General features: G+C 40.9%; 1 long non-coding RNA gene across 1 annotated transcript in view; it reads right to left on the bottom strand.

Annotated features, from left to right (window-relative positions):
- Positions 1-10,886: 10,886 nt before the first annotated feature.
- LOC139023307 (uncharacterized) overlaps positions 10,887-11,002 on the bottom strand; it is a 661-nt gene continuing 545 nt past the window's right edge. Inside the window, exon 2 of the long non-coding RNA XR_011474442.1 lies at positions 10,887-10,983. This is a non-coding gene — a long non-coding RNA (uncharacterized lncRNA). The remainder of the gene's footprint in view (positions 10,984-11,002) is intronic.

Raw genomic sequence — 11,002 nt, 5'->3', positions numbered from 1 at the left:
CACACACACACACACACACACACACACACACACACACACACACTCTCTAATAAAAGCAAGCTACTGTAGTCACAAAGGTCATATGTACCAGCTTGATCTTTTAAAACCCTTTCATTTGCCCCTAAGCCATAAACTACGACCACACTTTTTCAGACCGGCTAACACCCCTATCATTGGTGGTCCAAAAGACAAACACTCTCACACACACAAAACACAAGCTGAACCATTACCAAACATGTTGACCTGGCTACAGCTGCTATGATTGGTCCAAAAGATGAATACGGATCAAGATGTTCCAACTGGGAATACTGAAGATAAACACATTCTCTCTCTCTGTCTCTCTCTGTGCCTCTCTCTCTGTGTGTCTCTGTCTCTCTGTGTGTGTATCTGTGTCTCTGTCTTTCTGTATGTCTGTCTCCCTGTCTCCCTCCCTCTCCACACACATTGGAATCGGAATTCTCTGTGGTTGAGGGAAGCCAGAATAGCCTAGAGCTTCAGACTTCCTATAACTCTGTTTCTCTCTCCTTCTCATATATCTGTGTCAGTGTGTTTCTCTCTCTCTCATTCTTTCTCGTGTGTGTGTCTCTCTCTGACTTTGCAGATCAACTGAATGTTATGGTTACGTCAGTGTCGCCTAATTTTTCACTAACAGACCCAGAGGACTCACTGTAGCTCTAACTGCACACACACATCATCCCCCCCGGACAAACGCTGAATACTAAAGTAAGACTGTGAGATCTTGTTGTACACACACACACGCACACACACACGCATACACACACACACATACGCACACACATACAGCCAGGTCACCCATGATACAAGTAAGTATTCAACGTCCGTCCATATCTGAGGACATCGGGAGAGGACGTGGAAACCGATCACTAGGGCCAAGAGCAAGAGCTGTTACCTTCAAGCAGGTTTTGGTTTTGTGGTGTAAACCTCTGCCTCTGGTGCCAAAGGTTGCATGTTTGAATCCAGCCATAGAAAGTTGTTTTTGAGAAGAAAAAAATGTAAGCATTACCTTAACCATTTGGAGTTAATGCCCAAACTTAACCCTAACCTTAATACATCGTAGTTAATGCCTAACCTTAAACACTTAAACGTTTGGAACAACTTAAATGTGACATTTGAGAAACGTGGATGAACGTCTAATTCTGATGTGAGACTGTGAGAGCTTGTTACAAACACGCATGCATACACACACACGCACACGCACAAGTGCTCTGCAAAGTCAAACCAACCGTGGGTCTCACTGCTCTTTTCCCTGTCCCTGAGCAAACTTTGTGTCAACCAAACCCAGAAACCACCTAGAGCCCTGGTCTGACAGGGAGAGATGGATGGCGCGGTCTAAATAAGGAAAGGAATATAATGCCTTTCTCTGCAGTCCGGTCTACGAGAGAGAGGGAGACACTCAAATGAGACTGTTTCTGTGTGTGTTTACATAGCCTTCATTCATGTCCTTGGGATATTATGACACACAATTGGCATTTTATGTGTGAGTCAATGTTCATTAAATGTGTATTCCTGCATGTGGTGTATGCATGTGCTGTATGCATATGGTGTATTCATGTGGTGCATCCATTTTTGTGTGTGTGTGTGTGTGTGTGTGTGTGTGTGTGTGTGAACGATCGTGTGTGTGTTGTGTGGTGTGTGTGTGTGTTGTGTGTGTGTGTGTGTGTGTGTGTGTGTGTGTGTTGTGTGTGTGTGTGTGTTGTGTGTGTGTGTGTGTGTGTGTGTTGGTGTGTGTGTGTGTGTGTTGTTGTGTGTGTGTGTGGATCCATACCTCATTGTAAAGGCTTTGTGCAGCAGGACTTGATGGAGGCTCAGTGTAGATCTCTGGATCAATAAGAACAGGTCAATTGTGCATTTCCATGACCACTGTTAATAACACTAAACACATACATAAACAATCACATACGCACGTCAACAATCGAACATAGACGTAAACAATGAGCTATAGACGTGAAAAATGTGACATACAGTATGGGCTATGTGTCTGTTTGGTTACGTCTGGAAACTGAATGTTAGCCAACATGATAAAGTTCAAATTAAGTTACAGACCTCAACAATCAATTACAGCTGCAAGCAATCAGACGTAATACATTATATAAACGTCACGTGGTGATTTACATACACACAACATATAGCTCTCTCTCTTTCTCTGGATATAAACATGCATCACCATTGATCGCGTGACATGAGTGAGATGACATCAACAGCTTGCATGAACACATGGAGACAGAGAGAACACAACACACACAAGCTTCACATTCAGACACACAACACACACTGTGTTCCTCAACTCCGATGAGAGGCAGACGGAGTTAGACTTACATAACTACAGACCATAACTATGAACAATAAACACGGTGTGCTTACTTTAAATAATGCACCAATGTGTGTGTGTGTGGCTGAGTCAAGGAAGAAGGAGTCACTACCAAGGACTTCACAAGCCTGTGGTCATCCACTCTGTTCATCAGTTTTGGAGTGGTAGATGAGAAGAGAGAGGATGGGGATGAGAGAGAGGAGGAAATTAAAAAATGAAAGGAGAGGTGGGGGATTTTTCACTGATGATGAGTGCACACATCCTCTCTCTCTCGTCTTCTCCCCCCGCTCTCTCTGGTCATTCTCATGTCTTTTTGAGATTCAGTTCAAAGAACGGCCCTCCCTAACCTGGTTCTGTGTGATCTGTCACACACACACACACACACACACACACACACACACACACACACACACACACACACACACACACACACACACACACACACACACACACACACACACACACACACACCACACACACAGGTGTTCTTCAACTTAGACAGAGGCAGACTTACATAACTACAGACCATAAATATGAATAATGCACCAAGTGTGTGTGGCTTAGTCACTACAGAGGATTTCACAGGCCTGTGGTCGTCCACTCTGTCATCAGTTCTGGAGTGGAAGATGAGAGGAGAGAGGGATGGAGGATGAAAAAAAAATGAAAGGGGAAGTGGGACATTTTTCACTGATGATGAGTGCACAGCGTCCTTCTCTCCCCTCTCACACACACACCCACACACACACACACACCACACACCACACCCACACACACACACACACACACACACACACACACACAACACACACACACACCACAACACACACACACACACACACACACACACACACACACACACACACACACACCACACACACACACACACACACACACACACACACACCCAGACACTGTGTGTCTGGCTGAGGAAGTCACTCACTACCATATGGCACAACCTTTCCGCCCTCCCCCTCTCCCCTTTCCTCCCCCTCTCCCCTTCCCCCCTCTCTCCTTCCTCTAACCATCTCTCCTCTTGCTCCCCTTGAATCTCAAACCTTATTGGCAGAACTCTGCATAAAGGACTCTGGCTAAGCATCAGTAATATTACGCTGATGAGCATGACGTATGCACCCAGACGAGGACACAATCTAACTAGTAGTACACTTACCTGCAGTGTGTGTGTGTGTGCATGTGTGCATGTGTGAGTACGTGTATGTGTGTGCGTATGTGTGTGTGTATGTGTGTACGTGTGTATTACTATAGCCTTCTCCTTATACCACCTCCTTTCTGTTTTACGCCTGTCATTTATTTCCCTGTTACTATGGAGACACGGGGCACAGAGAGAGTACCATTCTGAGTTCTGCCTGAACCAGAGAAAAGAAGAATGTCCTGTTGATTTCTGCAAAACACAAAAACGGACAAATGATTTGTGCTTTTTTTGGAACAAAAGATGAAATAAAGCTGAGAGTGATGATTTCTTGGAAAGTGATGATTATAAAGAAGTGAACTGATAGAAACAAGATAAATCAATAATGTGAATGGTTTTGATGGGTTTCTATGAACGCTGCTTCACACAATGAAGAAAAATCTGATATTGAAATCTCTTGACTTGTTGGAGTGGTTTCTAACGCTACTGGTGTTCCATTGTAGAGAACATGTGTATTTTAATGCCTTTATGAGTACCGGCACCTTTTCATCCTCCAATTCAAGTACTAACCAGATGTAATCGCAGGATGTTGCCAGATAATGCCTGGTTTCATCCAACACGAATGAGCGGTCAGGGTGAGGAGATACAGACAGACAACCCCTCACCTGGAGAGCAGATCGGTGGAACAGCAGGACACTCTGTCTGGCAACCCTGGGAGGTGATTGTGTGTTTCACTTGGAGAGCAGATCGGTGGAACAGCAGGACAGACTGGCAACATAAAACCCCCGGAGAGGTAGAACAGTGGGAGGGATGGAAGGATGGAGGGTTTGAGAGAGGAGAGAGGGGTGGAGAGAGGTGTAGGGAACAGGGCAGGTGGGGGTTTGGTAGGGGGGAGGTGTAAGAGAGGGGTAGAGGGATGGAGAGATGGAGGAAGAGAGGGGGATGCACAACAGCGGGACAGACTGGCAACCCTTATCCCCCACTTGGGATGGACGGAGGATGGAGCAGAGTAGAAGAAGGGAATGGGGGGAGGAGAGAGGGATGACAGGAGGACCGACTAGGGAGAAAAGAGGGACAGGGAGAGGTCGAGGCAGGAAGAGGAAATAAGGAGAGAAAGGGAGAGGGCGAAGGAAGAGAGAAGGAAAGGTGAATAGAGCAGGATTTAGAGAATAAGGGATGCAAAGATAAGGACACAAGTAAACGATAAGAGAAGAGAACAGAGGGGGAATAAAAGAGGAGGGGATGTTATAGACAACAGACCTAGAGGACATCTTACCCAATCTCGCTCTCCCTCACACTCTCTCTCTCTCTTTCTCCTCCCATTGACCAGGCACTTTTAAAATAGGGTTTAGTCAGTCAGCTGTGGTCTAGAAACACACGCACACACACACACACACACACGCACACACACACACACGAACGCACACATACACACGGACCAGCAGTGCATATACATCAGCTGCGTCTGAGCTAAAGACATTACACAGTGTTACGTCCTTATGTCAATATCTCACCTCCATGTGTACCCTCTGCCTTTGATCCATAGATGTCATTGTCCTGGTGCTGTTATAACATTATGCTAATGTTGTCTATTTCACCTCATGTCTTATGACCCTCATGCCATTGATTCCTTTATGTCCTTATGGCTTTATATCCCTGGTCATAGTTATGTTGTTATGGCTTTATATTATAGTTATGCTTGTTATGGCTTTATATCCCTGGTCATAGTTATGTTGTTATGGCTTTTATATCCCTGGTCATAGTTATGTTGTTATGGCTTTATATCCCTGGTCATAGTTATTGTTGTTATGGCTTTATATCCCCTGGTCATAGTTATGTTGTTATGGCTTTATATCTCTGGTCATAGTTATGTTGTTATGGCTTTATATCCTGGTCATAGTTATGTTGTTATGGCTTTATATCCCTGGTCATAGGTATGTGTTTTATGTTGTTTATGGCTTATATCTCCTGGTCATAGTTATGTTGTTATGGCTTTATATCCCTGGTCATAGTTATGTTGTTATGGGCTTTATATCCCTGGTCATAGTTATTTGTTATGGCTTTTATATCCCTGGTCATAGTTATGTTGTTATGGCTTTATATCCCTGGTCATAGTTTATTGTTGTTATGGCTTTATATCCCTGGTCATAGTTATGTGTTATGGCTTTATATCTCTGGTCATAGTTATGTTGTTATGGCTTTATATCCTGGTTATAGTTAGTTGTTTATGGCTTATATCCCTGGTCTAGTTATGTTGTTATGGCTTTATATCCTGTCATATTATGTGTTTATGGCTTTATATCTCTGGTTATAGTTATGTTGTTAGGCTTTATATCCCTGGTCATAGTTATGTTGTTATGGCTTTATATCTCTGGTCATAGTTATGTTGTTATGGCTTTATATCTCTGGTCATAGTTATGTTGTTATGCTTTATATCCCTGGTCATAGTTATGTTGTTATGGCTTTATATCCCTGGTTCATAGTTATGTTGTTATGGTTTAATCCCTGGTCATATTTATGTTGTTATGGCTTTATATCCTGGTTATAGTTATGTTTTATGGCTTTATATCTCTTGGTTATAGTTATGTTGTTATGGCTTTATACCCTGGTCATAGTTATGTTGTTATGGCTTTATATCTCTGGTTATAGTTATGTTGTTATGGCTTTATATCCTGGTTATAGTTATGTTGTTATGGCTTATATCCTGGTTATAGTATGTTGTTATGGCTTATATCCCTGGTTTAGTTATGTTTGTATGGCTTTATATCCCTGGTCATAGTTATGTTGTTATGGCTTTATATCTCTGGTCATAGTTATGTTGTTAGGCTTTATATCCCTGGTCATAGTTATGTTGTTATGGCTTTATATCCCTGGTCATATTATGTTGTTATGGCTTTATATCTCTGGTTATAGTTATGTTGTTATGGCTTTATATCCCTGGTCATAGTTATGTGTTATGGCTTTATATCCCTGGTTATAGTTATGTTGTTATGGCTTTATATCCCTGGTCATATATATTATGTTGTTATGGCTTTATATCCCTGGTCTATAGTTATGTTGTTATGGCTTTATATCCCTGGTCATAGTTATGTTGTTATGGCTTTATATCTCTGGTTATAGTTATGTTGTTATGCCTTTATATCCTGGTCATAGTTATGTTGTTATGGCTTTATATCCCTGGTCATAGTTATGTTGTTATGGCTTTATATCCCTGTTATAGTTATTGTTTTATGGCTTTATATCTCCTGGTCATAGTTATGTTGTTATGGCTTATATATCTCTGGTCATAGTTATGTTGTTATGGCTTTAATCCCTGGTATAGTTATGTTGTTATGGCTTATATCCCTGGTCATAGTTATGTTGTTATGGCTTTATATCCCTGGTCATAGTTATGTTGTTATGGCTTTATATCCCTGGTCATAGTTATGTTGTTATGGCTTTATATCCCTCTGGTCATAGTTATGTTGTTATGGCTTTATATCCCTGGTCATAGTTATGTTGTTTATGGCTTTATATCCCTGGTCATAGTTATGTTGTTATGGCTTTAATCCCTGGTCATAGTTTGTTGTTTATGGCTTTATATTCTCTGGTCATAGTTATGTTGTTATGGCTTTATATCTCTGGTCATAGTATGTTGTTATGGCTTTATATCCCTGGTCATAGTTATGTTGTTATGGCTTTATATCCCTGGTCATAGTTATGTTGTTATGCTTTATATCTCTGGTCATAGTTATGTTGTTATGGCTTTATATCTCTGGTCATAGTTATGTTGTTATGGCTTTATATCCCTGGTCATAGTTATGTTGTTATGGCTTTATATCCCTGGTTAAGTTATGTTGTTATGGCTTTATATCCCTGGTCATAGTTATGTTGTTATGGCTTTATATCCCTGGTCATAGTTATGTGTTATGGCTTTATACTCTGGTATAGTTATGTGTTATGGCTTTATATCCCTGGTCATAGTTATGTTGTTATGGCTTTATATCTCTGGTCATAGTTATGTTGTTTATGGCTTTATATCCCTGGTCATAGTTATGTTGTTATGGCTTTATATCTCTGGTCATAGTTATGTTGTTATGGCTATATCCCTGGTTATAGTTATGTTGTATGGCTTATATCCCTGGTCATAGTTATGTTGTTATGGCTTTATATCTCTGGTTATAGTTATGTTGTTATGGCTTTATATCCCTGGTCATAGTTATGTTGTTATGGCTTTATATCTCTGGTCATAGTTTATGTTGTTATGGCTTTTATATCTCTGGTTATAGTTATGTTGTTATGGCTTTATATCCCTGGTCATAGTTATGTGGTTATTGGCTTTATATCCCTGGTTATAGTTATGTTGTTATGGCTTTATATCCCTGGTTATAGTTATGTTGTTATGGCTTTATATCCCTGGTTATAGTTATGTTGTTATGGCTTTATATCCCTGGTCATAGTTATGTTGTTATGGCTTTATATCCCTGGTATAGTTATGTTGTATGGCTTTATATCCCTGGTTATAGTTATTTGTGTTAGGCTTTATATCCCTGTCATAGTTATGTTGTTAGGCTTTATATCTCTCGGTCATAGTTATGTTGTTATGGCTTTATATCTCTGGTCATAGTTATGTTGTTATGGCTTTAATCCTGGTCATAGTTATTTGTTATGGCTTTATATCCCTGGTCATAGTTATGTTGTTATGGCTTTATATCCTGGTCATAGTTATGTTGTTTATGGCTTTATATCCTGGTCATAGTATGTTGTTATGGCTTTATATTCCTGGTATAGTTTTGTTGTTATGGCTTTATATCCCTGTCATAGTTATTTTATGGCTTTATATCCCTGGTTATAGTTATGTTGTTATGGCTTTATATCCTGGTCATAGTTATGTTGTTATGGCTTTATATCCCTGGTCATAGTATGTTGTTATGGCTTTATATCTCTGGTCATAGTTATTGTTGTTATGGCTTTATATCCTGTCATAGTTATGTTGTTATGGCTTTATATCCTGGTCATAGTATGTTGTTATGGCTTATATCCCTGGTCATAGTTATGTGTTTATGGCTTTATATCCCTGGTCATAGTTATGTTGTTATGGCTTTATATCTCTGGTATAGTTATGTTGTTATGGCTTTATAATCCCTGGTCATAGTATATGTTGTATGGCTTTATATCCCTGGTCATAGTTATTTGTATGTCCCAATGACCATGATGGTCCTTCTTATGGGAAGGTAAAAAGCATCTCAGTGTAGGAGTGCTGTTTTAGGATCAGTTGTGTCTTTTAGAACCCAATGAATAAGATTACATGGACAGGTAGGACCTGATCCTAGATCAGCACCACTCTGAGTTGCAGTACAGCACTTGATGTGTATACTGTAGTCTATTTGTGTGTCACTGTTGGTGACAATGATTTGACCTTTTCATTATCTCATGGTTTTATGAATGGAACAAATGGAGTGACATTGATGTAATAAAGCCTGTACTAAAACACATTACGGAAAGGTTCAACCAATATATCATCAATTTGATAAAAACAAGAAATACAAATTTGATTCTGTTATGAAAAAAAAATTGCGTGACTGTGACTAATGTGTGACTAATTTGTGTGTGTGTGTGTACATGCGTGAGTGTGTGACTAATGTCTTTGTGATTGGCGATGACTAGTGATTAGTGTTAGCGGTTAGCAGCTGCGTGTGTTGAGTGCCTGGGGCTAGCTATGCTACGCTATCAGGTTCCTCCCTCCTCCAGTCACCGTAATGAGAAGACAATTAGAAACACACACTAATAACTACAGTGGTGCTACAGTGTGGAGAGCATCCAGCAGTTAACCCACTGCTCCCCGGGAGCCGATGACGTGGATGTCGATTAAGGCAGCTCATCCCACTTCTCTGATTCAGACGGGTTGGGTTACATGCGGAAGACACATTTCAGTTGAATGCATTCAGTTGTCCAACTGACTAGGTATCCCCCTTTCTGTTTTCCTTTCCCTTAGCCTTGGGGTGGGTAGATCAGTCTGAAATATGTACACACGCACACACAGACACACTCACACACACACACTAGCTTAACCCTTGCATAAAGGATGGGGCTGATGTGAAGGTAGGGTCCTTTTTGCGTAATGTATGTCTCCTCTCCTCCCCCTGTTTATGGTCTTATCTAACACAAATCAAGTGAGTGGGTGACTCAGATCGCACCATGTGGAAGGATTACAGGGGGTGGTGAGTCAGTCAGGTAAAATATATCTAATCACTAATGCAGATGAAGGAGAGTAGAGGAAATGAAAGGAGAGGAGAGACATTTCCTGTTGAAGAACAACACCAATAGAGAATCAGTATGACTCACAATATCATGCCCTATAATCACTACAGTATGTAGGGGATGATAGAATAGAATAGAACAGAACAGAACAGCATATATCTATTATAATTGTAATATTTAAGCATATATCCTATCCAAATAATGCCAATATTTATTTAGTGCTTCAGGTATACAGCCAGGTCCAAAATTATAAAATGATTGGCACCCTTCATCTGACCATAGCACCGCCTGGAGTTTGTTAAACTGCATTGGCACTTGGATTGGAACCGGTGCTATGATCAGATGACATGAAAATAGAGCTCTTTGGCCACGCACACCAGTGGCGTCAAAAAATGGAAGCATATGCAGAAAAGTACCTCATACCCACTGTAAAAGACAGTGGTGGATCTTTGATGTTATAGGGATGTTTTTCTTCCACTGGTCATGGGGCCCTTGTTAAGGTCAACTGCATCATGAACTCTACCAAGTACCAGGACATTTTAGCCAAAAAACTATTTTGTAATGTCCATCTTAGTCTCCGGAGTTGAACCCCATTGAATTAAAGAGGGCAGTCCATGAGACAGATGCATATCAATGATCTGGAAAGAAAAGATTCTGTATGGAGGAATCAGGAATGGTCTAACATCCTTCCCAATGTGTTCTCCAATCTCATAAAACAATTTAGGAAAAGGCTCAGTGTCATTGTCCTTGTAACAGGAGAGTGGTGGAGTATTGAAAACAGGAGTGACAATAATATTTATTTATTTTTAAATTTTTAGACCCTCTTTTTAGATTTTTTTTATTACTTGTTAAACAAAATCTCTTTCTCAAAGAAATTGTATTAGCATAAAATAATATAATTTCCCTCCCAAAAAATAGCATACAATGTCACACCCTGATCTGTTTCACCTGTCTTGTGATTGTCTCCACCCCCCTCCAGGTGTTGCCCATTTTCCCCATTATCCCCTGTGTGTTTATACCTGTGTTTTCTGTTTGTCTGTTGCCAGTTCGTCTTGTCTCGTCAAGCCTACTAGCGTGTTTTTCCCCATACTCCTGTTCTCTCTAGTCCCTATTTTCTAGTTCTTCCGGTTTGTACCTCTGCCTGCCCTGAGCCTGCCTGCCGTTCTGTACCTTTCTGACTCTGCCCTGGATTACTGACCTCTGCCTGCCCTGACCCTGAGCCTGCCTGCCGTTCTGTACCTTTCTGACTCTGCCCTGGATTACTGACCTCTGCCTGCCCTGACCCT

Source organism: Salvelinus sp. IW2-2015, linkage group LG30 (genome assembly GCF_002910315.2).
Source record: "Salvelinus sp. IW2-2015 linkage group LG30, ASM291031v2, whole genome shotgun sequence".
In the NCBI taxonomy this organism is placed as follows: Eukaryota; Metazoa; Chordata; class Actinopteri; order Salmoniformes; family Salmonidae; genus Salvelinus; species Salvelinus sp. IW2-2015.
This window is presented reverse-complemented; position numbering and strand designations above follow the sequence as displayed.